Below are 26,549 nucleotides of genomic sequence, written 5' to 3'. Positions count from 1 at the left end.
GGTGCATCAAGCTCAATCCTCTGGGTGTAAGACCAAGGTCAAAGATCACTATTTTCCAAATCCAGTGATATTCATCACCACCTAAACAAGGTTAAGTTTTTGACATATAAATTTTTGTTCTTCACTAGGTTTTTAAAAATAGTGCAAGAAAGCAAATAAATTATCCTAATAATTGCACCAACACAACTGTACAAAGATGTTGGTACTGCCAGAGTTGATAAAAAAGAATACCTCTGGATCATGGTGTTAGTTAGACCACTCTTACAGGAAAGTGTGAATCTGGCCCCTAGAAGTACAGTTTAAGAGTGATAATCAATGTGCTGAAAGTATACAAGACCAGAAAATCCTAACAGGGTTTGGTATCTGTAAGAACAGCTCATACTTTATTATTATATTGTTTCTTTGAAACATGAGAATTCTAGAGCATTTATCTTTCAAAATGAATTTTAAAACTTTATTTCTTGAAAAGAAACCTGATATAGTTTTCATAGATAAGTTTTATGAGAATATATATCTTAAATTGTTTTCTAAATTTATATCTTTTTATAGTATGCGAGTCAGTAATTTGTTTTCTTCATATAGTTGCTATAATTTTATTTTAGAATTATTCTTATTTACTTAAGTGTTACCACTGATTACTGCTATACATAGAAAGATAGTTGTTTTGTGTTCTATATTCATAAGCTGACACCTTACTTAAATTTCTTATTGTAATTAATAATTTTTTCTCAGTTTAAGATCTTAGGTTTCCATGGTAGAGTCATATGATCTGCAAATAATGATTAATTTCCCAGCCTTTTCCAATTATATGCTTCCATTTTCTCATACTTTGAAAATTGGATTGCTTACAATTTCCAGAAAACTCTTAAAGACTGGTTCACATATGACATTGTTATAGTCCTGATTTAATGGAAATGTTTCAAGCATTAAAATGATGATTATAGTATTTATGACTCTTGTTTTTATTATTATTATGGTTTAAAAGTAACATCATCTTAAAGAAGTATCATTCTAGTCTTAGTATTACTAGCAGCACAGATATTTTACTTTGTATTTCGTTAAATGTTTCTTCATTGTAAAACTGAAAAACACGTTTTAGATCCATTAAAATATTTTTAGATATTACCAGATTTCTAACTTCAACCATCCATGCATTTTCTATTTTTTGGATAAACACTACCTTATAGTGTTTTGCTGTTTTATTATAAAAATTTTTGGCTCACTTTTATATAAACATTTAACCTCTAAAATAATGAGAAATGTGTTATAATTGTCTATTTGGTTTTATCTTTATCTTTTTTAAAGTGGTATTTTAGTTCCTTAAAATGAATTGAGAAGGATTAATTTTATGTAATCTGTAATGTCTTTTGAAGTATTGGAATCTTTCTTCTTCAAAGTTATAAGCAATTTTTGTCTGTTTACTATTTGGACTGGACAGTTTTAAAAAAATTATCCTATTTTGAAAACTTTAGAAATTACTCTTATAGACTCCTGGTAAATTTTCATAGAACTAGAACAAAAAATTTCACAATTTGTATGGAAACACAAAAGACCCCAAATAGCCAAAGCAATCTTGAGAACAAAAAACGGAGCTGGAGGAATCAGGTTCCCTGACTTCAGACTATACTACAAAGCTACAGTAATCAAGACAGTATGGTACTGGCACAAAAACAGAAAGATAGATCAATGGAACAGGATAGAAAGTCCAGAGATAAACCCACGCACATATGGTCACCTTATCTTTGATAAAGGAGGCAGGAATGTACAGTGGAGAAAGGGCAGTCTCTTCAATAAGTGGTGCTGGGAAAACTGGACAGGGACATGTAAAAGTATGAGACTAGATCACTCCCTAACACCATACACAAAAATAAGCTCAAAATAGATTAAAAACCTAAATGTAATGCCAGACACTTTCAAACTCTTAGAGGAAAACTAGGGAGAACAATCTATGACATAAATCACAACAAGATCCTTTTTGACCCACCTCCTAGAGAAATGGAAATAAAAACAAAAATAAACAAATGGGACCTAATGAAACTGAAAAGCTTTTGCACAGCAAAGGAAACCATAAACAAGACCAAAAGACAACCCTCAGAATGGGAGAAAATATTTGCAAATGAAGCAACTGACAAAGGATTAATCTCCAAAATTTATAAGCAGTACATGCAGCTCAATAACAAAAGAGCAAACAACCCAATCCAAAAATGGGCAGAAGACCTATATAGACATTTCTCCAAAGAAGATATACAGACTGCCAACAAACACATGAAAGAATGCTCAACATCTTTACTCGTTAGAGAAATGCAAATCAAAAGTACAATGAGATATCATCTCACACCAGTCAGAATGGCCATCATCAAAATATCTAGAAGCAATAAATGCTGGAGAGGGTGTGGAGAAAAGAGAACACTCTTTCACTGCTGGTGGGAATGTGAATTGGTACAGCCACTATGGAGAACAGTATGGAAGTTCCTTAAAAAACTACAAATAGAACTACCAAACGACCCAGCAATCCCACTACTGGGCATACACCCTGAGAAAACCATAATTCAAAAAGAGTCATGTACCAAAATATTCATTGCAGCTCTATTTACAATAGCCTGGAGATGGAAACAACCTAAGTGTCCATCATCAGATGAATGGATAAAGAAGATATGGCACATATATACAATGGAATATTACTCAGCCATAAAAAGAAATGAAATTGAGCTATTTGTAATGAGGTGGATGGACCAAAAGAGTCTGTCATACCAAGTGAAGTAAGTCAGAAAGAGAAAGACAAATACCGTATGCTAACACATATATATGGAATTTAAGGAAAAAAATGTCATGAAGAACCTAGGGGTAAGACAGGAATAAAGACACAGACCTACTAGAGAATGGACTTGAGGATATGGGGAGGGGGAAGGGTAAGCTGTGACAAAGCAAGAGAGTGGCAAGGACATATAGACACTACCAAACGTAAAATAGGTAGCTAGTGGGAAGCAGCCACATAGCACAGGGTGATCATCTCGGTGCTTTGTGACCACCTAGAGGGGTGGGATAGAGAGGGTGGGAGGGAGGGGGATGCAAGAGGGAAGAGATATGGGAACATATGTATACGTATAATGGATTCACTTTGCTATAAAGCAGAAACTAACACACCATTGTAAAGCAATTATACTCCAATAAAGATGTAAAAAAAAAAATTAAGAACAACAAACTTAAAAGAAAGAAAAATAATTTGTCTATCGCCTAAGGAAACAGTGTGAATGTTTCAAATTATTTTAAAAATCATTAAATACATGAATTTTGAAAGAAAATTTAGTGTATGTTATTATATGTAAGAAATTAGCATACAGTGCACTGCAAAATATAATGCTGTTGAAATGTAGCTGATTTCACCTTTCTGAAAAGCTATTTAGGAATACTTAATAGCTAAAACATGTTTGTATTCATTAATCCACTACTTTCACCATCAAAAACCTTATATAAGGAAATAATCAGAGATGCTCATAGAGATCTAACATTCAATAACAATGTTTATAATAACAAAACATTTATAAATATTTTTAAAATTTCAAGTGAAAAGAGTATGATTATATTTTGTAAACATATAATCATATGTACTATATACTAAACATTGGAAGTTTACAAAAGGTTAAGGGTGCTCATTACTAGGTGGTGAAATTGGTTGTTCATTTTATTCTTCGTATTTAAAAAATTACTTTTAACATAACAGCTAAACAAAATCTATAATCAGAAAACAATGCAAAACAAAAAATACACCTTATAGGTGATGAAAAGGCATCTGACTGGGCTTTGAAGATAATTTTCTATTTCTTAATTGGGTAACCAATTATACTTGGTTATTTGTTTCTGTTATGACGATGATAATTTTTATGATTTACAGGTATTACTTAAAGTGTTTGAATCAATTTATAATATTTGGGAAAAAAGTCATTTCATGAAAGTCATCACTCTAAGAGTAAACCTCTTGCAAAAACACAAAAAAGGGTATTACTAAAATTAATATATTAAGTATTATTTTTTAAATATTATTAAAAATTATAGTTAATAATACTGCATTGCATATTACAATAGCTAAGAGAGTAGATGTTAAAAGTCCTCATAATAAGAAAAACAATTTCTTTTGGTAACTATGTAGGGTGTTGGATGTTAACTAGATTTATTATAGTGGTCACTGCAATATATATAAGTAATGAATCATTGTGTTGTACATCCAAAACTATATACCTCAATAAAAAAACCTAAAAATTAAAAAAATTGTAAATGACATAATCTCTCAAGCCAAAAACAAGTTATGAAGAACAAACAAGAACGGTTATTCTCTTCACTAACATTTCACACTGATCAGGAATCAATCACCATATAAAGCTGAAAAATGTAAAAATTGAAAAGTATACATACTGAAAAAGATAAAGGAAATTTTTCATTACAAAAGATGCTATGAATATACATCTAGGAAATTCGAGAGAATCAGTCAAAAAATTCTTACAGAAGAAAACCAGTAAGAAAACTCAATAAATTGGTTGGTTAAAATTTTAAGAGGCCATAACATTGATGACCTTTCTCAGTCCATAATTTTTAAATTTGGCTCAGGATCTAAATAACAAAAATGACATTTTTCAACTGGGTAATAGACTTCTTAAATCTCATTTAATCTATGCATCTCCTCTCCAATACTTCATTCTCTTGAAATTTTTAAAAACCTCTGAAGTGATTGTAAACTGCTTATATCATCAAAGTGTTATTTAATATGTTCTTCTGCATCTTTGTTTCCTCTAAATAAATAGTTGGGCCTAGAGGTTTAACCTGACTCAGTTTTGATATTTTTGAGAGAGTAAAAATACCTCATATTTACAGATAGTGTTGTATTCTTCCATCAAGGCATACATAAGGTCTAGTTATCTCTCTTTTTGTGATACCAGCAAGCATTGAAAAACAATGCTTATGTCCACTAATAATGCATTGAGTGTGGCAAAATAAGCCAGTTTTAATATTCTTTTCTTCATGTATTACCTAGAGTGCTTCAATAAATAAAAACTTCCCCCCAATTTCTATTTACCTACTGGTATATTTTTAATAGAAAAAAGTAAACAAATATTTTATACTTTCCCATTAATTTACCTGTTTTAAAAAAAATAATTTACTTCACTATCATCCTCTCAAATTGACCAATTTAGTTTCTTTCACTTACATATGATAACATTACTTTTACAAACTCTAATGGATTGAGTGCATTTTTTTTAATTCACATCTTTATTGGAGTATAATTGCTTTACAATGGTGTGTTAGTATCTGCTGTATAACAAAATGAATCATCTATACATATACATATATCCCATTATATCCTCCCTCTTGCATCTCCCTCCCACAATCCCTACCCCACTGCTCTAGGTGGTCACAAAGCACCGAGCTGATCTCCCTGTTCTATGTGACTGCTTCCCACTAGCTATCTATTTTACATTTGGTAGTGTACATACATCCATGACACTCTATTACTTCGTCCCAGCTTAAACTTCTCCATGCCCATGTCCTCAAGTTCATTCTCTACATCTGTGTCTTTATTCCTGTCCTGCCCCTAAGCTCTTCAGAACCTTTTTTTTTTTTAGATTCCATATATATGTGTTAGCTTACAGTATTTGTTTTTCACTTTCTGACTTACTTCACTCTGTATGACAGTCTCTAAGTCCATCCACCTCACTACAAATAACTCAAATTTTGTTTCTTTTTATGGCTGAGTAATACTCCATTGTATATATGTGCCACAATTCCTTTATTCATTCATTTGTCGATGGACATTTAGGTTGCTTCCATGTCCTGGCTCTTGTAAATAGAGTTGCAATGAACATTGTGATACATGACTCTTTTTGAATTATGGTTTTCTCAGGGTATATGCCCAGTAGTGAGATTGTTGGGTAATATGGTAGTTTTTTTAAGGAACATCCATACTCTTCTTCATAGTGGCTGTATCAATTAATATTCCTACCAACAGTGCAAGAGGATTCCCTTTTCTCCACACCCTCTCCAGCATTTATTGTTTGTAGATTTTTTGATGATGGCCATTTTGACTGGTGTGAGGTGATACCCCATTGTAGTTTTGATTTGCATTTCTGTAATGATTAATGATGTTGAGCATCCTTTCATGTGTTTGTTGGCAATCTGTATATCTTCTCTGGAGAAATGTCTATTTAGGTCTTCTGCCCATTTTTGGATTGGGCTGTTTGTTTTTGGATATTGAGCTGCATGAGCTGCTTGTATATTTTGGAGATTAATCCTTTGTCAGTTACTTTGTTTGCAAATATTTTCTCCCATTCTGAGAGCTGTCTTTTTGTGTTGTTTATGGTTTCCTTTGTTGTGCAAAAGTTTATAGGTTTCATTAGGTCCCATTTGCTTATTTATGTTTTATTTCCCTTACACTAGGAGGTCGGTCAAAAAGGATCTTGCTGTGATTTATGTCAGAGAGTGTTCTGCCTGTATTTTCCTCTAAGAGTTTTATAGTGTCTGACCTTACATTTGGGTCTCTAATCCATTTTGAGTTTATTTTTATGTATGGTGCTAGGGAGTGTTCTACTTACATTCTTTTATTAGTAGCTGTCCAGTTTGCCCAGCACCACTTATTGAAGAGGCTGTCTTTTTTCCATTGCATACTCTTGCCTCCTTATCAAAGATAAGGTGACCATATGTGTGTGGGTTTATCTCTGGGCTTTCTATCCTGTTCCATTGATCTATATTTCTGTTTTTGTGTCAGTACCATACTGTCTTGATTACTGTAGCTTTGTAATATAGTCTGAAGTCTGGAGGACTGATTCCTCCAGCTCCATTTTTCACTCTAAAGATTGCTTTGGCTATTTGGGGTCTTTTGTGTTTCCACAAAAATTGTGAATTTTTTGTTCTAGTTCTGTGAAAAATGCCATTGGTAGTTTGATGGGGATTGCATTGAATCTGTAGATTGCTTTGGGTAGTAGAGTCATTTTCACAAGGTTGTTTCTTCCAATCCAAGAACATGGTATGTCTCTCTATTTGTTTGTACCATCTTTAATTTCTTTCATCAGTGTCATATTTTTCTGCATAGAGGTCTTTTGTCTCCTTAGAGAGGTTTATTCCTAGGTATTTTATTCTTTTTGTTGCAACGGTAAATGGGAGTGTTTCCTTAATTTTTCTTTCAGATTTTTAATCACTAGTGTATAGGAGAGCAAGAGATTTCTGTGCATTAATTTTGTATCCTGTTACTTTACCAAATTCATTGACTAGCTCTGGTAGTTTTCTGGTAGTGCCTTTAGGATTCTCTATGTATAGTATCATGTCATCTGCAAACAGTGACAGTTTTACTTCTTCTTTTCTGATTTGGAATCTTTTTATTTCTTTTTCTTCTCTGATTGCTGTGGCTAAAACTTCCAAAACTATGTTGAATAATAGTGGTGAGAGTGGGCAACCTTGTCTTTTTCTTGATTTTAGTGGAAAAATTTTCAGTTTTTCACCATTGAGAACAATGATGGCTGTGGGTTTGTCATATATGGCCTTTATTATGTTGAGTTAAGTTCCCTCTATGCCCACTTTCTGGAGGGTTTTAATCATAAATCCATGTTGAATTTTGTCAAAAGCTTTTTCTGCATCTATTGAGATGTTCATATGGTTTTTATCCTTCAATTTGTTCATATGGTGTATCACATTGATTGATTTGTGTTTATTAAAGAATCCTTACATCCTGGGATAAACACAATTTGATCATGGTGTATGATCCTTTTAATGGGCTTTTGGATTCTGTGTGCTAGTATTTTGTTGAGAATATTTGCATCTATGTTCATCAGTGATATTGGCCTGTAATTTTCTTTTTTTGTGACATCTTTGCCTGGTTTTGGTATTAGGGTGATGGTGGCCTCGTAGAATGAGTTTGGGAGTGTTCTTCCTTCTGCTTTATTTTGGAAGAGTTTGAGAGGATAGGTGTTAGCTCTTCTCTAAATGTTTGATAGAATTCCCCTGTGAAGCCATCCAGTCCTGGGTTTTTGTTTGTTGGAAGACTTTTAATCAGTTTCAGTGTTTGGGATTGGTCTTTCATATTTTCTATTTCTTCCTGGTTTAGTCTTGGAAGGTTGTGCTTTTCTAAGAATTGACCATTTCTTCCAGGTTGTATATTTTATTGGTATAAAGTTGCTTGTAGTAATCTCTCATGATCCTTTGTATTTCTGCTGGGTCAGCTGTTACTTCTCATTTTTCATATCTAATTCTGTTGATTTGCATCTTCTCCCTTTTTTTCTTGATGAGTCTTGCTACTGGTATATCAATTTTATTTACCTTCTCAAAGAACCAGCTTTAATTTTATTGATCTTTGATGTCGTTTCCTTCATATCTTTTTCTTCTATTTCTGATTTGATCTTTATGATTTCTTCCCTTCTCCTAACTTTGGATTTTTTTGTTCTTCTTTCTCTAATTGCTTTAGGTGGAAGGCTAGGTTGTTTAATTGAGATATTTCTTGTTTATTGAGGTAGGATTCTATTGCTATAAAGTTCCCTCTTAGAACTGCTTTTCTGCATCCCATAGGTTTTAGGTCATCATGTTTTCATTGTAATTTGTTTCTAGGTATTTTTTAATTTCTTCAGTGATCTCTTGGTTATACTTAGTAGCGTATTGTTTAGCCTCTATGTGTTTGTATGTTTTACAGATTTTCTTCCTGTTACTGATATCTAGTCTCATAACATTGTGGTTGGAAAGGATACTTGATACAGTTTCAATTTTCTTAAATTTACCAAGGCTTGCTTTGTGACCCAAGATATGATCTAGCCTGGAGAATGTTCCATGAACACTTGAGAAGAAAGTGTATTCTTTTGTTTTTGGATGGAATGTCCTATAAATATCAATTAAGTCCATCTTGTTTAATATGTCATTTAAAGCTTGCATTTCCTTATTTACTTTCATTTTGGATGATCTGTCCATTTGTGAAAGTGGGGTGTAAAAGTTCGCTACTATATTTGTGTTACTGTCGATTTCCCTTTTTTTGGCTGTTAGCATTTGCCTTATGTATTGAAGTGTTCCTATGTTAAGTGCATAAATATTTACAATTTTCTATCTTCTTCTTGGATTGATCCCTTGATCGTTATGTAGTACCCTTCTTTTTGTCTTGTAATAGGGTTTATTTTAAAGTCTATTTTGTCTGAGATGAGAATTGCTAATCCAGCTTTCTTTTGCCTTCCATTTGCATGGAATATCTTTTTCCATTCCCTCACGTTCAGGCTGTATGTATCCGTAGGTCTGAAGTGGGTCTCTTTTAGGCAGCATATATGGGTCTTGTTTTGTATCCATTCAGCCAGTCTATATCTTTTGGTTGGAGTATTTAATCCATTTACATTTAAGGTCGTTATACATATGTATGTTCCTATTACGATTTTCTTAATTGTTTTGGGTTTGTTATTGTAAGTCTCTTCCTTCTCTTATATTTCCTCCCTAGAGAATTTCCTTTAGCATTTGTTGTAAAGCTGGTTTGGTGTTGCTGAATACTCTTAGCCTTTGCTTGTCTGTAAAGGTTTTAATTTCTCCGTCAAATCTGAATGATATCCTTGCTGGGTAGAGTAATCTTGGTTGTAGCTTTTCCCCTTTCATCACTTTGAATACGTCCTGCCACTTACTTCTGGCTTGCAGAAGTTCTGCTGAAAGATCAGCTGTCAACCTTATGGGGATTCCCTTGTATGTTATTTGCTGCTTTTCCCTTGCTGCTTTTAATGTTTTTTCTTTGTATTTAATTTTTGATAGTTTGATTAGTATGTGTCTTGGAGTGTTCCTCCATGGATTTATCATTTATGGGACTCTCTGCATTTCCTGGACTTCATTGATTATTTCCTTTCCCATATTAGGGAAGTTTTCAACTATAATCTCTTCAAATATTTTCTCAGTTCCCCTTTTTTTTTCTCTTCTTATTCGGGAACCTCTATAATTCGAATGTTGGTGCATTTAATATCCCAGAGGTCTGTGAGACTGTTCTCAATTCTTTTCATTCTTTTTTCTTTATTCTGCTCTGCAGTAGTTATATCCACTATTTTATCTTCCAGATCACTTATCCGTTCTTCTGCCTCAGTTATTTTGCTATTGATTCGATCTAGAAAAATTTTAATTTAATTTATTGTGTTGTTCATCATTGTTTGTTTGCTCTTTAGTTTTTCTAGGTCTTTGTTAAACATTTCTTGTATTTTCTCCATTCTGTTTCCAAGATTTTGGATCATCCTCACTATCATTAGTCTTAATTCTTTTTCAGGTAGACTACCTATTTCCTCTTCATTTGTTTGGTCTGGTGGGTTTTTGTGTTGTTCCTTCATCTGCTGTGTATTTCTCTTCTCATTTTGCTTAACTTACTGTGTTTGGGGTCTCCTTTTCACAGGCTGCAAGTTCGTAATACCTGTTGTTTTTGGTGTCTGCCCCAAGTCAGTAAGTTTGGTTCACTGGGTTGTGTAGTCTTCTTGTTGGAGGGGACTGGTGCCTGTTTTCTGGTGGGTGAGGCTGGATCTTGTCTTTCTGGTGGGCAGGACCACGTCCAGTGCTGTGTTTTGGGGCTTCTGTGACCTTTTTATGATTTTAGTCAGACTCTCTGCTAATGGGTGGGGTTGTGTTCCTGTCTTGGTATCTGTTTGGCATAGGGTGCCCAGCACTGTAGCTTGCTGGTTGTTGAGTGGAGTTGGGTGTTAGCATTGAGATGGAAATCTGTGGGAAATCTCTCACCATTTGATATTATGTGGGGCCAGGAGGTCTCTGGTGGACCAATGTCCTGAACTCGGCTCTCCCACCTCAGAGGCTGAGGCGTGATACTTGGCCAGAGCACCAAGACCCTCTCAGCCACATGACTCAGAAGAAGAGGGAGAATCAAAAAAAAAATGAAAGTAAAAAGGAAGGAAAGAAAGAAATATAGGTAGAAATGAAGAATAGAAAAGTTCTTAAAATGAAAAATAAAAAATATTATTAAAAATTAAAAAGTAATAAAAAAGAAGAGAGCAACCAAAGCAAATAATAATAATAATAATCCACCAATGATAAGGTGCTAAAAACTATACTAAAGCAAAGAAACAAACAAACAAAAAACAGTCAGAGAGAACCCTAGGGCAAATTGTAAAAGCAAAGCTATACAGAGAAAATCACACAAAGAAGCATACACATACACACTCACAAAAAGAGAAAAAGGAATATATATATATATATATATATATATATATATATATATATATGAAGAGAGCAACCAAATCAATAAACAAATCTACCAGTGATAATAACCTCTAAATGCTCAACTACAATAAACATAAAACCCAAAACAAATTAGATGCAGAAAACAAACCCCAAGTCTACAGTTGCTCCCAAAGTCCACCTCCTCAATTTGGGGATGATTCATTGTCTATTCAGGTATTCCACTAGTGCAGGGTACATCAAGTTGATTGTGGAGATTTAATCTGTGGCTCCTTAGGCTGCATGAAGAAACTTCCCTTTCTCTTCTTTGTTCACACAGCCTCTGCTGTTCACCTTTGGATTTGGCCCTGCTTCTGATTGTAGGTCACCTGAGGGCATCTTTTTCCCACCCAGACAGGACAGGGTTAAAGTACCAGCTGATTAGGGGGCTCTGGCTCACTCAGGAACGGGGGAGGGTATAGAATGCAGGGCAAGCCTGAGGTGGCAGAGGCCGGCATCTCTGCAACAGCCTGAGGCATGGTATGTGTTCTCAAGGGGAAGCTGTCCGTGGATCACGGGACCTTGGCAGTGGTGGGCTGCACAGGCTCCTGGGAGGGGAGGTGTGGATAGTGACCTGTGCTTGCACACACGCTTCTTGCTGGCTGTATCAGCAGCCTTAGTGTCTCATGCTCATCTCTAGTGTCCGTGCTGATAGCCACAGCTCACGCCCATCTCTGGAGCTCATTTAGGTGGTGCTCTGAATCCCCTCTCCTTGAGCACCCTGAAACAATGATCTCTTGCCTCTTATGCAGGTGCAGACTTTCCCCCAGACTCCCTCCCGGCTTGCTGTGGCACACTAGCCCCCTTCAGGCTGTGTTTACTCAGCCAACCCCCTTCCTCTCCCTGGGATCTGACCTCCGAAGCCTGAGCCTCAGCTCCCAGCGCCTACCAGCCCCAGCGTGTGAGCAGATAAGCCTCTCAGGCTGGTCAGTGCTGGTCGGCACTGGTCCTATGTGTGGGAATCCCTCCACTTTGCCCTCTGCACCCTGTTGCTGCACTCTCCTCCATGGCTCCGAAGCTTCCCTCCACCCATTCCCTATCTCCACCAGTGAACGGGCTTCTTAGTGTGTGGAAACCTTTCCTCCTTCACAGCTCCCTCCCAGAGGGGCCAGTCCCATCCCTATTCTTTTGTCTCTGTTTTTCCTATTTTCTTTTGCCCTACCCAGGTATGTGGGGTGTTTCTTGCCTTTTGGGAAGTCTGAGGTCTTCTGCCAGCATTCAGTAGGTGTTCTGTCGGAGTTGTTCCACATGTGGATGTATTTTTGATGTATTTGTGGGAAGGAAGGTGATCTCCACGTCTTACTCCTCTGCCATCTTGAAGGTTCCCCCCATAATTCTTAATATGAGTTAATAGTTAAATTTTGATTTCATGTCCTTTTTTTTTTATTTTAATGTATTGTATTTAATTGTCCACCATTATTTATTGAACCAAAATATAATTTTATAAAAGCTTCATCAAAGTAGATTTAGGAAATATATCAATGTTGAATATTTTCAAAAGTTTTCAAGATTTAATTGCTAAAAGTAATGTTGAGATGAAAATGATTTATCACAACTCTCTTTGGTCATTTTTCATGATTTTTTTAAAGAATAAATTAGAGAAGAGTTTGTTTCTGAATCAAATAGTATAAGCAATCTATGACAAATCCAGTATATAAAAAAACCCACATTTCCCTTAAGAAAATATTTACCACTTTAAACGCTTAGCCATAGGGCTCAGGAATTCCATGTTCCCCAGTACCACGATCAATATATTATTGCTAATTATTGTAAAGTGACATGTATGAAAAATCACGTCACATAGTTAATACAAACTTTGATTACTCAACTAGCTAACTTTTTTTCAGCCTTAGGATGTCAACTTTTATTTCTCTTCTTCTATGAAATGTATGAACACTCAAGACAAATAATGTACATATTCCAGTTATTACTAGAGAAAGTTTAAATTTTAAAGTTACAAGTCTGTATCTAATTCCAACGTGTGGGATTCTTTTTTCCCACATCTCCAAGCAAGTCTCTGACACCAGCACTACATACTGCATTTCAACTCAATTCTCATACTATGTACAGAGAGATAGCATCAGATTTCACAGTCTAAAAACTCAGTTCCACAAGACTGCCCTCCACTTCAGATACTAATCATAAGTCTATGTTGCCCTACCTGCGCTTCTGACCAACTGGCTATAAATCAGAATTTCCTACAGCCTCTTTCTTGGGTTTGATTAATTTGCTAGAGCAGCTCACAGAACTCAGAAAACCAGTTTACTCACTAGATTACTAGTTTATTACAAAGGGTGTTAAAGAATAATGACTCAACAGCCAGATGAAGATACTTATAGATCAAGGTATAAGGAAAGGGTGCAGAACTTCTCCGAGGGCCTCTCTCCCTGTACCTCCATGTGTCCAACACTGAAGTTCTCAGAAGCCTGCCATTAGGGGTTTATTACATAGCAACGATTGATTAAATCATGTGCCATCGGTGACTGAACTCAACTCCAGCTCCTCTCCCCTCTCAAAAGGTGGGGGTGGGAGGAGGGTGGAACTTAAAGTTCCAACTCTCTAAGCACATGGTTGGCTCCACTGGCAACCTGCCTCCATCCTTAGATGCTTTGCAAAATCACCTCATTAAATTAACAAAAGACACCTTTATTGCTCTTTTCACAGGACATCCAAGGGCTTTAGAAGCTTTGTGCCTGAAATAAGGATGAAGAACAAATATATATATATCCTATTATAAATCACAACACTACATTAGCCAAAAATGTCTTTGTGACACATTGTTACATGTCTTTTTTCAGTAATGTCCTGTGCTTCTTCATGAGTTTTGCCAATGGAAAGGTAGCTATGGAGGAACCATGCCCAGATCAGATACAGGTGGAGATGCAAAAATAATAGAATGTTATTAATCAGAGTGGAAATACTAGTTGGGCTAAAACATTAGGTGTTTAATTTTCTAAAGTGTATAAAGGGTATATGTCTTTCCCTAAATTTCTATCTGCATACATCTCATAATATAAAGTTCTTCTTGCATGGCTCACTACAGTTTTGTTCATGATAATGCCAGGCACTGGATAAAATCCACTGGTGCTGACACAAAGTGCTCAGTGCCTGAATACTGATAAAAGCTAAGGCAGATTGTCTCTTTCTACATCTTCTAAACCCCTTATAAGTAGTCATTCTCTAGCACAATTTATCAGTTATTGTCCCAGTAGAGAGCAGATGACAGAGTCAAATTAGATACTTAAAGAGTGTCTAATAAAAAGCCTGTTAGCCGAGGTATAATGTAGTTTAAGGGAAACTAAGAAGAAATGGTGCAATATCCCAGGGCTCATGATAGCAGAGACCTACTAACAACATTTCCTAAACCTGAGGAGGTTTCCTTTTCTCAGTAATATGAATTAATAATTCTGAAACTAATTTCTATGTATTCTAGAATTGGACAAATACATAAGTATATACTAAGGATAGCGGCAACCAGATTTCTGAGGGTTGGAGAAGGGAATTATATGGAAATGAGAAGACCAGAATTCTATGGTATTGGATTAAATTTGGTGTTAACAATATAAATTGATAGACCTTCCATAAGTCTGCCTGCTGAGAGACCTAGAAGCAGCACCAAAACAGCAATGAGCATACCTTGGACCACTAGGAGGAACTAGACCTCCATGGAGAAATGGCTGATTCCAGGGCTGAGGCACTAAAAGTACAAGAGGAGTTTTGAATGTTGTGTTGAGCCTCAAAGTAAGAAAATAATCAAAGAATGGTGGGACATGTCAAGAGGACATGAAGGCTCGAGGGCTTGAAGGACCCTCAACAGCCAAGATTCTGACAATCTGACTTTAAAATAAATATGATAGTAGCAGATTATAACCCCACTGGAAAAAATAAAATGCTTGAGTCCATCCTGATAAATAAATAGGAAAGAAGGAAAAGGAAGAAATGACTACCATAAACTGAAGAAAGCCACACAGCAGGAACTGTGGCCTTTGGCACAGAGATGCAGTTCACCATTGGTTACCCAGAAGGGAGAACACTGGAAGGCAAAGAACTGCCTATCAGCCCTCTCTTCCACCCATCTCTAGTCTCCTGTGGGTGTCTCCCAATGATGGATCCTTACCAGAAGCTAGAGGTCATGGCAGCACATTGATGCAATCTATGCAGGTCAGATTCCTGGAAAATAGAAAACAGGATGACAGGATGGCTTGTGGACCTGCAGGAGCAAAAAAAAAAAAAAAAAAAAAAAAAAAAAAGATCCAGAAAACTCTTTTTGACATGGTTGCCACAGAAGCTTTTCCAAAATAGACATTTAGTCATTCTTGTTTTCTTTTATTAAACAATTATTGCCAAAAAGACAGAACTTCATGAAAGTCAAAACTCTTCACAACTTGGTCCAAACCCTTTTTAGCTTTTCTCCACCACTGTCTTGCTCTATCTCATAAACCAAACTCCAATCTTATCAGACTATATGATGTTTTTGAAGCCACTCACTCATAGCACTGTGGCTTTACCTACCTTTGTTTTCCCTTGCTTGGAGCACTCTTTTCTCACTTACTTAACACAAAATTGTCTACAAATTCTGAAAGTTCTGGGTCAAATATAACCTCATTTCTCTTCTTCCCAACCACCATTAAGCAAGTGAAGTTTTACTCCACTTTTATTAGGCAGAGGTAACTGATGAGAGATTTGTGCTTCAATAATACTTACTCCAAAATCAATTATCAACACATACCATGTAATATATTTTTTTATCTCTTTCCCAGGTGAACTGAGATCTTTGTATTTTGGCCATGTTCCTGATACAGAATTCAGGCACTCTATAGATAATTGTTGAGATGAATATATGATGACTCAAATTATATAGAAATCTGATTTTCACACTATGCTTTATGAAACCCTACATTCAGTTGCAATGTTTGAAGAGTCAATTCCTCAGATCACTACCTTCATCACCACAAAGCTAATTCAACCAAACCACCAGATCTTATGTTTATTTAATATGTAATATTTTTTGAACAAAAAATTCCACTGCTAAAACATATTGAAAAAGGACTAAGACATCACAGAACATTTTAAGAATATCTTGCATTTATATAAATGACATTGAAAATTACATATACATTTGGTCCTTGTATCCACAGTTGGTTGAATCTGTGGATATGGAACCCACAAATATGGAGGGTGGATACCCAAGTATGATTATATATATATATATATACACACACACACACACACACACACACACACACATACAGATATATTTATATTATTTTCTATATAATGAATAATATATATAAAATGACTGGGTTTTTATGTCCCCCTTTATAAATAAAGAAATGAAGAAGCAAAAAAATTAAACAACTTGCTCAAGGTCATATATCTTGCAATGAGGCAGGACAGTATGTTCATGATGGATAGGATTTTCTTTAAAGGAGTTTATGAAAACAAAGGAGGAAATGCCAGTAAAGAGACAGTTTCTCCTAATAATGGCTATAATTCCCTGTGCTGTACAACATATTCTTTCTGTTCTATACATAGTAGTTTATATCTCTTAATTCCATACCCTTATCTTGCCGCGCACCCCCCATCCTTCTCCCAACTGATATCCACTCATTTTGAGGCAAGAGATAGATGGGCTCCAAGCTAGGCATTTACAACTGGCCTCCTGTTCACACTTCCTGGGGTGAGAAGATGGGCTCCAGGCCAGACATTCATTACCAGTCCCCTGTTTATATTTCCTGAAGCAAGAGACAAGCAGGCTCCAGGATTACATATTTATGATTGGACACTTGTCTATATTTCAAGATCTGCACCTCGATATAAAAACCAGCAAGAGAAAGAGGGTAAATAACCAGACATTGGACATTTTAATGGCAGGGACAGAGTGGGACTAAACCCTGTTAAAAGATCAAGAGGTCATACACTTCCCATCCTTGGGGCAAGGGAAACATTGCACATGCGCAGAAAGGCTCCTTGGCGGTCAAAAGGAGGGGGCACCACCCCATAATATGTGATGCTAAGGCCATCCCTTAGGCCTCTGGGCTGTAATCCATCTTGGAATAAAGTTGCACACGCATGTTGGGGAGGGTCCTAAGGCAGGGCAGGTGTGGAAAAAGAAACCAGATAATTGGCCAAAGGTAAACAAAGACCCAGAAGAACTGCCCTATATAAGTGACTTAACAACCTCTTTACTCCTCCTCATTAGAGAGGACGCCCACACCCTTTCTCTCCGGGTGTGCATCTCTGTCTTGCCTCTATCTTAACTAAACAGTTTCTCTGTGTGCTCTCCCATTTGTTGTGCTATGTCTCTAATAATAAACTCTGTACCTGTTTTTACAGTTTTGCCTCTGTGGGAAATGCATTTTTCACTGGGGACGAGAGCCAGGGGTTGTGGTGGCTAGGATTCCTGGTTTTCATCCAGGCTACCCAGGTTCAATTCCTGCACAGGGAATTAAGATCTTGCTTCACGCCACCACTCACAGCGGCCTCTCTGAGATCAGTTTGTTTTCTATATCTGTGAGTTTGTTTCTGTTTTGCTATATACATTCGATTGTTTTATTTTTTAGGTTCCACATATAAGTGATAACATACAGTATTTGTCTCTCTCTGTCTGATTTATATAATCATTATTTTGTAATAACGTTAAATGGAGTATAATCTATAAAAATACTGAATTACTATGTTGAACACCCAAAGCTAATATAATGCTGTAAATCAACTATACTTAAAAAAAATTTACACAGGAAAAAAAAATAAAGAGAGTCTCTCCTGACAAAGGTCTTGGGAAAAAGCCAAACCTCCGTAATTTAAAACTGGAATGCTTACATCAAACTCCCTCTTCACCCTAGAGAAGCATCAGGAAAAATTGCCAATTCTGCCTGTGAAAAGGGAGGACAATCTTCTCTTGACATGGCTTCTTTCCTTCTTTCAGGTTGAGTAAATGATCCTTTTCTGTACAAGGAATGTCATCATGTTAGCCTAAGGAGATTAATGCAAGTCCTAAATGAGAGTGATTTGCTTCTTCCTCATTGACCAGGTCTGGCTGGGGAAATGAACTGCTGCCAATTTTTTGCACAAGAGAAATTGTTGCTCTTACTAGAATTACTCAATTGAATCAGAGATTTGTTCTCATTAACTCCTCAGTGATTGCTACTATAAGAAGTGTTTGATTTTTGGCAACTTTTGTTGTAGGAAACAAAATCTCAAACTGGTTCCAAGAGGAAGGAATTTAATTACAAATACCCACGTGAAAGCTATGACTCTCTTGGACATTTAAGAACAGAAACATTGCAGGAGGAACTTGAACACCTGTAACTGGTAGGAGCGTCTAGACACGGGGTAGCTCTACAGGCACCTCAGTAGCAGGAGTCACAGGGTTTCTGTTGAAGTAACTGGCCATGAACAAGAACACAGTTATACTTTGCATGTCTGTTTCTTTCCAGTCTGCTAAACACTCACATGTTTTTAATATTTCTTAAATTAAATTCTCTAGACCTGCTGGTCTAGATCTGTGCTACTTAAAATTTAATATGAATATGGATCATCTGGGAATCTTGGTAAAATGCAGATTGATTCAGGAGGTATTGGATAGAGCCTGAGATTTTGCATTTCTAATTAATTACCTGGTGGTGCCAAAGATGCTTGTTCACAGATCATGGTTTGGGTGCAAGGTAGAGAATCTTACCAAGTCAGGCAATAAGTGTACTAGGCCAGTTTAAGGGCTTGGCTGCCCTTAGGTCATGTGCCTATGATTTGTCCAATCACTTGGGACCAGGATTTGGGGATAATTTCCTCATTGTATCAAATATACAGGGACTGTGAGAGGGGAAGCTCACCAAGGAAGGGACTGGGATTAGGCTGACACTCTAAATTATGCCTCCTATAAGCAGTTACTTTCCACTGAGTATTGATTTTAGTTCAGTAACTTCATCTACTGGTGAGTATCATCATAGAAGATCAAAAGAGAGTCAAACACTCAGAGCCTCCCTACTCACCATATTACCTCTTGCTTTAACTTTAAGATATGAAGAAGTGACCTCATTTTCCCATAGCCTACTTACAGTGGGGAGAATTGTACTCACTCGGAATTTTGTTAAAAATGTATCTCTCTTAAAATCTACAAGCTTGGTAATTGGCATGTATTATCAAAAGCTGTGGTCTCATATATTTTTTCTGCATGTTGTGGAAAAATCTAGAAACTGGGATTTTTAATGCAAATTCTCTATCCTGAAAATGGAATGATCATCCTAGAATACACCCTTCATCTAATCACTGTCATTGATGATTCACCTCCAGAATAAAGTCCAAGGTCTTCTGCTCGTCGGGGTTCTTCAGAATCTGATCTCAACTTATCTTTCTGTGTCATCTCCTACCACTTTGCCACATGCCTTACCCTGTGTCATCCCTATGTCATAACCAATTATTACCTACCTCAGAGAACATCTGAGACTAGACTCTGTGATTTTACTGCAGCGCTTTTTACCTAAAATGTGATTCCTTATATATTTGCAATTCATATCTCTGCTCATCTTCTGATCATTCCACTCACAATTAGTTATATTATTTTCTTTGTTCCAACAGCCATCAGTAGGTACCCTAAAATAGCACTTAGTACAGTATATTTGTTTATGCATGTCTACTATGAAAATTATTTTAAATATTGTATCTTCATATATGAGCAATATTTTATTGAATGAATGAAGAGAATGAAAGAATCAGCTGGTCTTAAGGACAGTTGGAGATGCAGTGGTTAGGGGCATCTGGAGAGGTGGAAATGGGGCAAAAAACAAGCAAATAACAAGGTAAGCCATAGACAAGACACACACTACACGCCCAGTGAATGGACTCATACAGGTATTTCTGCCATTTGCTTCTCGCTTGACTCTATGCTGGGACTGTTCATTTTCAGCAAGTTAGAATGATTTTTAAATCCTGAATTCACAGCTGCTAGAATACTTACTTCTCCAAAATGAAACCACTTTTTTCATAATTCAGGATTCTGGTGCTACAACAGCCGCTGAATTGAAAGTCAGCACCAAAAGGTGACCCATGGAAATGGCAGGGAAAGTAAATCAAATATCAAATAAAGTCAATTCCTTCACTCTCACCAGCTGATTACTGTTCTTTAGAAGATAAAATATTTAATCCATCCTAGAGCTATGGAATCCAGGGGGTCTTATTACTGAACAGCTTTATTGCAACAGGTTAGATGTGTTCATCTTAGCACTTTATAACTGCCTGGAAAACATTTATACTCATGAGGTCATTTGCCTAAGCTTTATTGGCTCATATTTATCCCAGAGAAAAGAAATTTATTTTTCTTTGCAGAAGTAGCTCAGTGCTTTCCTGTTTTCTCATGCCATCCTTGATTTTAAGTGATTACAGTTTTAACCGTCTGATCCAGAGATTTTATATCTTATGCTTCCCTTTTGCTCTAGAGGGCATGATGTGAATGCATTTACTATGTAACATGTAGTCTATTATTATAAAGAACGGTTTACTTTAGTCAGCTCAGAGAAATGCTAATAGACATTAGGAGTTAATAGCAGGAAGAGAGAGAGAGAGAGAGAGAGGTGTGTGTTGTGTTTCTATTTGGATGGTTTGTCTTTATTTCAGTAGACCAATCTCCTCTCCCCTGCAAAAATAGAAGAAAAGACAGAGAAAGTCAAGGGAAGAGGAGAAGTGCCAGAGGGGGAAATACACTAGTCCACACTGGGGGCAGAGCAGCTATAGCCAGCCTACTTCTCCTCTCATCTCTCTGGTGGGTCGTGGCAGCCTTTTCAAGCTTAAACTCCACGCTAATGTTAGAGGCAACGTTTCTAAAGGCCATGGAAATGCTTGATATCCACTTAAGTCAAACAAATTGAGAGGCCTCAGTGGCACTTTGCACACCACCATCTTCCACTGCATGTAGTCCTTTTGGCCCTGGGAACTATGCATGTACAGCAGCAAGTATTGGGCTGGCCAAAAAGTTCGTTCGGGTTTGTCCATAAGACGGTACAGAAACCCGAACGAACTTTTTGGCCAACCCAATATTCTTTTTTGTTTAGCTCACACTGGCAGCTGTTTGCATCCAGGACCTTGCACAACTCCCAGTAGACTCCATGTGCTTGTGATCTTCATACTCCATGTGAAGTAGAGTGGGCACCACTTAGCCTCTCGAAATTCTTTTATCATTGCTTCTGCTGCCCACCAGGTGAAGTTTGAGAGTCTCCACTAGTTCTTCTGGCCCTGACTGTTGCCAGATGGAGAGGCTGGGGTCTTCCCACAGGGCAAATTCTGCTGGTTGTGTATATGTCAGAGCTGTTCAGCTTGGAAGGAATTTCCTGTCTGGGGCTCCACCATTGTGGGAAGCCACAGGGACATGCTGACGGGGCCCTGCTGAGGCACCTCGCCATTGCTGTCTGTGAGGCAGCACCCAGAGGCTTGGTTGGGCTGCACCAAGGCTGTCATGGGTTTCTAGTGCAGGCAGGGCAAAGGCTGGGTCAATCGCAGCAGAAGCAGAAGCTGGTGGAGGCCCCAGAACCTAGCCTGGTCAGGCTTTTTTCTTTCTGGTGGAAGCTGGCCCTCTCCAAAAATGGGGAATTCCTGTTTTGTTTTCTGCTGGTGGAGAGGTCGCTCTTTGTGTAGGGAACAGGAGTTATTTTCTTCTTTTCCAAGACAATCAGAGAGGTGGCAGGCAAGTTGACTGTGTTGCTAGCATTTTGTTCTGGTTCCTGGCCATCTGAAGGCTGCTGATTCTCTGCACTGCTACTCTGAGTATTCTGAGAATTAGAGATAGAAATGGCAGGACCAGCATTATTGCTGACAGCCCACTGTTTGGGGTTGGCAGAGACCATTCTGTACCTTGTGAGATGGGAAAGGTTTGCTGCTGTTGGTCAGATTAGATAAAGGCTGGGGCCTCAGGGCGATAGTACAGTATACCTCCAATTCTGTGGAGGTAGATAGTATACCTCCAATTCTGTGCTCTTGTGTCCCAGGAGCTGATGGGTGGCCATCACCTCGAACTTCTGGCCCATCAGTGAGTACTTGATCTCTTCTTGTGTGTAACCTATTGACACCATCAACTCTGGGGGTCTTTGTAGTCAAAGAGTAGTTCCACATAAGGCTTTAGTTCATCTTTATGACCCAAATTTATCCATGAATCTTTCATAATTTAATCAAAAGTCCCTCTCTTGCTGGGAGTGCTTCTCTTGGTGGAACTGAGAATGAGAAATTTCTTGAGCAGGTTTTCACACTCTATGGACAAGTAGAAGGGAATATGGTATATTTCACTCAGTAACTTCTCTCATGGCTTCTTGAGATCAGAAGGCAGGGATCAGATGACCCCTGCATATAGGATGACTCTCAGCCTCCACACCTCCCACATGGGTCTATCTTAAATTTTTCCCTGGAGTAGTTCTGGGGCAGCAAAATTACTGCCACGGAAGTTATGTAGCTGGTTGCCAGAGGTGAATTTTTTGCTGAAGCCAGAGTCTACAATCTTGATGTTCATGTCAGCATCTGAGAGCAGGTTTTCTGCCTTTCAGTCTCTATAAACAACCCACTTCTGTTGGCAGTACTGCACAACAGATACTTTCTGGTGGAATTTTCTTCTAGCCTCTTTTCCTTTCATGTGCCATGAACTACTAGGTAATCAAACACATCTCTTCCACTAGCATATTCCATGATGAGGTAGAGTGTTTTCTCAGTATTGAGAATAAATAGCTTTTCCTCTCTTGGTGTAAATAAACCCTGAATTTTCTAAAGTTTAATACTGAAATTCATACTCACTGTCAATTCACTCTCAGAAATACATAACTTGAAGTTATATAAAAACAGAGCCTAGAAATTTCAATATTTATCTTGAGGTAACAGATTTATAATCCACTTAAGAAAGTGCTTAATTTCCCTCTAGTTAATTGTATCCAATAGTTTTTAGAGGATTTGCAAGGTACACAAACAATCACCACTGGTGGTAGTGTACTGGTGTAAATATCTTTCAGTGGGGATTTCACAGTATCTATGAAATTAAAACATGCATGTGCTTTTAACTTACAGTTCCATGTTTATAAATCTATTATACTTATATGGACACATTGTGGAAATGCTTATATGGACACAAAGATATGTGTGCAGGGATGATCACAGCAGCATTATTTATAATAATGAAAAATATTTATAATTATGAAGAACATGAGCTAAGATGAATGTCCATCCATAGAGAGATGACAAATTATCTATGGTACATTCACACTTTGCTTAATGGATTCCTATCATTTTGCTCATCCAGATAACTTTTACCCTTGTGATATTTGTTTAGAGATGTGGAGAGACCATTATTGAAACCACACCCAGTTCCTGCTCCCAACAATGTGGTTTAAGATGGAAATTGGCATCTTTTAATTTCTCTGTCTGTAGGCCAACAATTACCCAGTTTTCCAGACTTGGGTAATTGAACAAGGATGTGACAGTCATAATTCCCCGGACTTTTACATACAGTTGATTGAGCCAGAGATGGATACCTAACCCAAGCTGAATCAGTTAAAGTCATGCCATAGATTTTTTTGAAGTGGAACTAAAAAAGGGAACCTGGGAATTTTTTGGTAGCCTCATTCCCCTTCCTGTAGAAATTATTAGCTTTGCAATGAGAGACAATCCAGCTGACAATATGCAAGAATCTGAGTTTAGAGAAGAGTGTACAAAATTTTGATTTCAGGAAATATAGAGGCCCAACTCCACCTTCTGATACTATAGTTTAATTATTTAATCCTTCTTTGCAATTCATGAACCAATAGTTTCTGTTTTGATGTTATATTGGTGAGTAAAAAGGCACATTTCATAACAACATGAATAATTTGGTATAATTTTTATAAACCTTACACCTTATTTGTATATGAATCTAAAAATCATCATATAAGACACAGAGCAAAGTGTTGACAGTGATTTACCATTGTAGTGGGCAACAAGAGAGAGAAACACTTTTGTTTTTACATTGTATACTTTTATACTGACTAGCATTTTAACAATTAACTCTATTAGTTTTATAGTTGAAAAATAATTTTAAAATCCCATCAACTAAAAACTTCGAGGAAGAGTATATGAAGAAAAACAAACAAGTGCCTTGCACCACTCACCCTTGAATATTCTGATGCCGAGGGCACCTGCATTCACTGGTTTCACAGTGAAGCCAGTAGAGAATCGTAATTGCTTGTGATAGAAAGCCAAAGTTGCGGAGTGATTTCCCAACTCACAAATGCCTAATTTATGAACATCTGGCAGGTAAAGAGAAAGCTACTAGCCCAGGCTAACTTGCCAGGAGACAGCATGGCAGAGTGAGAAATGCTTCAGCTTTGCATTTTTAATTGTGACCCTCTGTTTACTAGCTAACCAAGTGAGTTATTTAGCCTTTCTGCACCTCTGTTCCTCATCAATAAAATGTGCTAACAGTGATTCTTAACTCATAAGATTGCTATGAAGTTTAGCAGAAATAGTGCGTGACAAAGCCTGGCACATACAATGCACCCTCTCTATGCAAATGTTAGCCATCAACGTTGTAGAAGGCAGCATGTTCTCTAGATGCTCAAGATTTCACTGCATCTCTGTATTTTTTCTCTAATGCAAAGCTTGGTATCTGTTACCAGGTACAGACAGCAAATCCCTTGGAATAACGATTTTCCTGTCATGGTGACAAATTTCGACATGTTAGAATCAATTTCTTCAGAATTAATTCTTGTCCCACATATCTGCACATCATTTGATTGGAGTAGAGCTACACTTACGTTTATTAAGTTCATCACAATAAAAGCAGAGAGCTTGTTCTACTTCATCTTTGCCATTTCAAAAGTTCTAAGAATCATGTTTTTTTTCACATAGTACAAATTCCTGAAGTCTGATATCCCTTCGAATCAATGGAGTCTTTCAATATGCACCATCCAGGCAGCAGGCCAGGAGCTACTTAGGTGGCAGGGTATTATTGCCTGAAATGGGCAGGCTTGGCCATAGCCATCCATTGTATCATGGCTCTATGTATTATTTACATTGCTAATACTAGATGCGTTGAGTTTAGTTGCCTTTTTAAATGTCCTAAAAAATAATACACTATGACTAAGCAGTGAAACAGACGATATTGTATATTCAAAGACTTATAGAATAGAGCAGTATAATATATATTAGAACTCTATATCTAAATACATCTAAAATAAAATTTCTAGGGCTTCCCTGGTGGTGCAGTGGTTAAGAATCTGCCTGTCAATGCCAGGGAACTGGGTTCGAGCCCTGGTCTAGGAAGATCCCACATGCCGTGGAGCAACTAAGCCCGTGCACCACAACTACTGAGCCTGCACTCTAGAGCCCATGAGCCACAACTACTGAGCCCACAGGCCACAGCTACTGAAGCTCATGCACCTAGAGCCCATGCTCCACAACAAGAGAAGCCACTGCAATGAGAATCCCATGCACTGTAACAAAGAGTAGCCCCTGCTCACCGTAACTAGAGAAATCCCTCTCACAGCAATGAAGACACAACACAGCCAAAAATGAAAAAATAAATTTATATTAAAAAAATAAATAAAGTTTCTATGTCAGAAAGTATTGTGTTGGAAGTTGACTATACTTTATCTTCCTTTGTTATTCATAAAATAATAACACTATAATAGATTTTAACTTAAATTCAAATAAATATGCTAATCCACATCAAGAAATATGTGGGCTTCTTCACTCTCAGGGCTTCCCACTTTACCCTGGCCCACTGTCCTCCAGTGCAGTATCTACTGACTACAGGCTATATGCCAGTCCTATTGATGGGTACTGTTTTTCTTCCACCAGGGGTCAAAGCTTTTCCTACCGCATTCTATCCAAAACAAAGACCTTTCTTGGACAATCATTTGCAGTGGCTGTACTTTCACTTCTAGTCCCTATAATTTTGCTGCCATTATGAGCAAACAGATTCAGTGACTGAGCCAGAGTCTGCTTTTGATACAGAGGCCTTTACAAGTGGACCCTGCCACTGAGACAATTGATTCTTGATGAAAAATACATTTACTTGTAGAAAGGATGCAACTTATTATGAACTGTAAAGTTCATCTAGTTCTCAGATATCTATTAAACTCACAATGTAGATTGCCCCTGGATTCTGTCACTGAGAAAATGAGAACACACAGGACCACTCAGAATTGCCATAGAATTTTGGTTGTACTAAGAATACAGATATGAGAGTCAGGAAATTTTGGTCATCAAGGAGGAAAGTGGGAGTTTTCAGGGAGAAACAGAGATTTTCTTATTGGAAAACCCATTATAATTGGAGAGGAAGCCAAAATTTCCAAGAGATAAATCTTAAAGATGCATGAAGCTCCTAGGAGATGCAGCAG

This window comes from Mesoplodon bidens (genome assembly GCF_964165515.1).
Source record: "Mesoplodon bidens genome assembly, chromosome: 1".
NCBI lineage: Eukaryota > Metazoa > Chordata > Mammalia > Artiodactyla > Ziphiidae > Mesoplodon > Mesoplodon bidens.
Note: the sequence above shows the minus strand (reverse complement) of the source record.